Source organism: Triticum dicoccoides, chromosome 1B (assembly GCF_002162155.2).
Source record: "Triticum dicoccoides isolate Atlit2015 ecotype Zavitan chromosome 1B, WEW_v2.0, whole genome shotgun sequence".
Classification (NCBI taxonomy): domain Eukaryota; kingdom Viridiplantae; phylum Streptophyta; class Magnoliopsida; order Poales; family Poaceae; genus Triticum; species Triticum dicoccoides.
In genome coordinates this window covers 31,415,867-31,421,450 of record NC_041381.1, presented here as the reverse complement: position 1 = coordinate 31,421,450, position 5,584 = coordinate 31,415,867, and positions in this window count along the sequence as shown.

Genomic DNA, 5,584 nt, shown 5'->3' with positions numbered 1-5,584 from the left:
GCAATAGCAGATCGACTCACTTAGCCAGGAAAGGCGGTCTCAGCAGCGGCAGCAGCAAGCGGATGATCGTACAGCATTGGATAGCACCGCCCCATCCATGCCGAGAAGCAGCGTTGGTTCTGCCCCGGGCGACACACTGCTGGATAAATACCCTGTGGATGACATCATAGAGAACACTAACTGCGAGCTACACTCCAAAATGAAGAACATATCCATGAAGACGGCGGGCGGCGTTGCTTTTCCAGTTACCCCCGAAGCAACCTACCATTGCATCCCGATTCCAGAGGGCTATGCTCGTGTCATGGTTGATGAAGTGGTGGACCCATATTCGGGGCTAACGCTTGACATTCCTGGAGGTGAAGACGAGCGCACACTGGGAGAGGCCATACATCGTATCATCCTATGGAGAAAGGATTGCGTCATCTTTCGAAGTCCATCGACACCGCGTCGTCTACCGACTCCTCGAAGTCCGCCACCGAGTCAGCAGACTCCCGCTCCTCCAAGTCCACGAACGCGTGAGACTCCTCCTCCTCGAAGTCCGCCACCTCCTCCAAGTCCCCGAACGCGTGAGCTGACTCCTCCGGTTTCAAGCCCGGCACAGCATCATGCCACTTCTCCGGTTGCAAGTCCGGCACCGTGTCAGGCAACACCTCCTGCTTCAAGTCCGGCACATTGTCAGGCCACTTCTCCTGGTCCAACTCCACGTCAGCCGTCTCCACTGTCTCAGCAATCGCAGAAGAGACATCCCGCAGTTTTGGTGCGTAGCGGTATGAGTTGAGGTAGTTCAGGAAGTACATGCGAAGGCAAGCGATATAAATATGGTCCAAGCCTCGCTCCTCTTCCTCAGAGGCCTTACGACATGACTAAGGAGAAAAACACAGCCATAGTGCAAGCCCAAGTGGACGCCCATTTTGGACCGAAACCGGCACCGCCGCAAAAGGAGAAAGTGCCTGAGAAAGTAATTGACCACTTCATTCGTATGGCTAGAGAACCAGCTCCCAAGCCCGTTGACTCGGACTATGAGCGCCAAATCAGGAAGGAAAATTGAGCACGACTACAGAAGGAAGCGAGTTCAAGCTCGAGCCAACAAGCAGCTGGCAAAAAATGCGGGAAAACCATTCCCCAGTTGGGAGAACAAGTGGCGCAAGCGATCCCCCCGCTTGTTGTGCCAACAACACATGAGAGGAGTAGTACGCGCGCCAAATATTATTGTGGGCAAACCGTTAGCGTTCCCCAGCATGGCGATGTGGTAATAACAGAAGATCATATAATGCAGGCTCAAATGCTCAATATCTCTATTGGACACCTCCTCAAAATCGAGCCCATGCCTACGCTTAAAGAATCGGAAATAGCATGGCAATATGTCCGGGGCAAACCTTTGGTCCATCCAGACAAGGTCAAGGACCTCCCAACGAGAATGTATCAATTGCATCAATGGTACATGAACATTACCAAGATTTCCAATCGAGAGTCCCTCATGGTGAATGTCAAGCATGAGCATTATTACCATCAGAAAGCTCTGACCATTGAGTATCCAGAACTATTTCAGTTATTTAATCAAGACACACTCGACAAGTCTATCATCAGTTGCTATTGTTTGTAAGTGATTTCTTTCTGTAATTTAAGTCTCAAGCTAGTTATGTAGTGATAATTTTGATCAATCATTACATGTAATTATCCTAACTATATTCTTTTTCTGTGGTATTATATGCAGGATGAAGATGTATGAAATGAAAAAATCTGGATGCTATGGCGTTGGGTTCATTGACCCAAATACCATTAATGAGGACACATGGTAGATTGAACATTGTCAAGCTGAAGTAGAGGAAAGCATGCTAGAGTTCTTGAAGCGCCTCAATACCAATGAAGATATACTACATCCTTACAACTTCCCGTGAGTCACACTGTCTTGTACTACAAATTCTGTTTTTGCTTACTAGCTAGCTAGATGTTAATAATTAAGTGTATACGGTTTACGGTAGTTGATTAATTTTATGCACATGCCCGCTTAATTAAGACATGCAAATGTGTGCGTACGCAGTTGGCACTGGGTCTTTTTAGACATTAAAGTTGAGGAAGGAAAAGTTGAATTACTGGACTCACTAACTAAAGAAGATAAAGACTACACCATCGTGAAGGGGATAGTCAACAGGTAATTTCAATCATTATTAACTATTAGTTCCTGATATGAACTATTTAATAAACCCTTTATTAATTTTCTTTGCCGGCAGGCAGGGCATGGGAAAGTTCATCAAGGTGACTCCAGGCACGTGGCCAAAAAAGTTGTTTTGGCATCGACCCAAGGTAAGTAATTAAGTAGTACTAGCTAGCTACCATCTCTTTAATTCTTGTTTCAATATCATTAATTAATTATCATGCTTGATTAATCATTATCTGATTCAATTCCATTCTCGTAAAGGCCCTGAGGCAGGCGTCGGGGAATAATCTGTGTGCATTCTACGTTTGCGAGAACATTCGCATGGTGACGTGCGAAAGGAGCAGATCTGATAGACAGGACTGGGTACATTTTTGTCAGAACACTATTCACACCATTATCAATATCTAGTCACACAACTAACGCACATGCATATTGATCTCCTTCTTAACAGTTCAGATCGGTTGCGGGATAAGCTCCTACCATCGGACCGCATACAAGCACTTCAAGAGGAAATAGCCGGATTTTTGCTCGACCAGGTCATAGATCTGAAAGGAGAATACTATTACCCGCTACCGCCCCCATGAACCACTTGTCATCGTGCTCCGAAGGCACCAAGGCAACATGTAGTAGAAATTGTATATGTATATACATGTGTATATGTGTGAATAGTTAATGGTGTTGGCTGTGAGACATTCGATGATATATATTATATATATATATGCGGTTCTACGTACAAGAAAATCTATTTAATATATATGCATAACGTGTACAATTTGTAGTATCGTGAAATACCAGCAAAGAAAAAAGAATTAAATGGAAAATAAAGCCAAATGAAAACACAAAATTAAAGCAAAAATTAAAAAAAACACCCAAACATTTAGTACCGGTTGGTGTTACCAACCGGTACTAATGTCCTACACGCACACGGGCCTGGCTCGTGCCACGTGTTTGCACTTTAGCGCCTTTAGTCCCCACTCTTTAGTGCCGGTTCACGAACCGACACTAAAGGCCGTCACGAACCGGCACTAAAGCCCGGTTCTGCACTAGTGTAGCGTTATCTGTAATGCCCCATCTTTATGTACATTGAACTCCTTGTAACGGGGGATGGCTGGGGTCCTGGCGCACTCTATATAAGCCACCCCCCTCCTCTAGCACAAGGATTCACATGCCCTGTAACGCACACTCCCATATTCCAGTCGACCGCCTCAGGGCACCGAGACGTAGGGCTTTTACCTCCTCCGAGAGGGGCCTGAACTCGTAAACACTTGCATACAATCTCACCATAGCTAGGACCTTGCCTCCTCATTCGTACCTCCTATACTTACTGTCAGACCTAGAACCACGACAGTTGGCGCCCACAGTGGGGCAAAGCGTCTTAGCGACTTCCGGCGAGATTGCATTTTCTTCGATCTTCATCAACATGGTTTCTGGCGGCGGTTTGGTCATGAGCCTCGAGTTCCGACTCGGCGCGCTCACTTTCGTCGCCGACGACTCCGCCTGGCTCCAAGAGGCCCCCTCTCGACGTTGAGGCTCTCCCGATTCGTGGCTCGTCGCACTTCCGCGCGAGCTCCTACAGCAGCCGTCAACCCCGTACCAGTCGGTCCTCGCGTCGTCGTCTCAATCTGCTGGACGCCACCGCAACCGGTCTGGTCGTTCGCCGCTCCAGCGGTGGGTGAGACATGCGGTGGCTTGTCAGGCGTTCACCCCCCAAGTCACAGCGATCGAGCCTGATGTATTCCCCTGCGGATCAGTCGATCTATCGACTGATTTCGCAGACACCTTTTCCGAGAGCGAGAGTTGTGACCCCGCAGCGGAAGTCCTCATGGTAGACTCCCATCGTGGTCCACCTGGTTTTTGTCACAGCGACGACAACGGTGGCAGCGACGGCCCGTCATTCGACCATGAGGAGTATCAGCCCCAACCTCTCAGTTCGCAGCTGAGGGAGGAGCTGCATCGCCGCAACATGGAGGCTCTCCCCATCATAGGGGAAACCGCCGAGGCCCGGGCCTTGGAGGCAGTGCGCCTGGCCACGCTGGCTGAGCGCACTCGTCTGGAGAATCTCCAACATTCTCTTGATGAGCGTGCTCATCGACTGATCCCCAAGTCCAGTCGACGTCCGCAGCAATTGTTTCCACCGGAAACTCAGGTATTCCGCACACCGATTCAGAATCTTGCAGCTGTTCACAGGTTATAGGATGGTAATTGATTTCCGAAAATTAAATAAGGCTACTAAGAAAGATCATTACCCCTTACCTTTTATTGATCAAATGCTAGAAAGACTATGCAAACATACACATTATTGCTTTCTAGATGGTTACTCTGGTTTTTCTCAAATACCTGCGTCGGCTAAAGATCAATCAAAGACTACTTTTACATGCCCTTTTGGTACTTTTTCTTATAGACGTATGCCTTTTGGTTTATGTAATGTAACTGCTACCTTTCAAAGATGCATGATGGCTATACTCTCTGACTTTTGTGAGAAAATTTGTGAGGTTTTCATGGATGACTTTTCCGTCTATGGTTCCTCTTTTGATGATTGCTTGAGAAATCTTGCTCGAGTTTTGCAGAGATGTGAAGAAACTAATCTTGTCTTGAATTGGGAAAAGTGCCACTTTATGGTTAATGAAGGTATTGTCTTGGGGCACAAAGTTTCTGAACGAGGTATTGAAGTTGATAAAGCCAAGGTTGATGCTATTGAAAAGATGCCATGTCCCAAGGACATCAAAGGTATAAGAAGTTTCCTTGGTGACGCCGGATTTTATAGGAGGTTCATCAAGGACTTCTCAAAAATCTCTCGGCCTCTAACTAATTTATTACAAAAAGATGTACCATTTGTCTTTGATGATGATTGTGTAGAAGCATTTGAAATACTTAAGAAAGCATTAGTCTCTGCACCTGTTGTTCAGCCACCTGGTTGGAATTTACCCGTTGAAATTATGTGTGATGCTAGTGATTATGTTGTAGGTGCTGTTCTAGGGCAAAGAGTTGATAAGAAATTGAATGTTATCCATTATGCTAGTAAGACTCTAGACAATGGTCAAAGAAATTATGCTACTACCGAAAAGGAACTTTTAGCGGTTGTATTTGCTTGTGATAAATTCAGACCCTATATTGTTGATTCTAGAGTAACTATTCATACAGATCATGCTGCTATTAAATATCTTATGGAAAAGAAAGATGCAAAACCTAGACTCATTAGATGGGTTCTCTTGCTTCAAGAATTTGATTTACATATTGTTGATAGAAAAGGAGCTGAGAACCCCGTTGCAGACAACTTGTCTAGGCTAGAGAATGTTCTTGATGACCCACTACCTATTGATGATAGCTTTCTTGATGAGCAATTAAATGTCATAAGTACTTCTCGTAGCACTCCATGGTATGTTGATTATGCTAATTATATTGTTGCTAAATTTATACCGCCTAGCT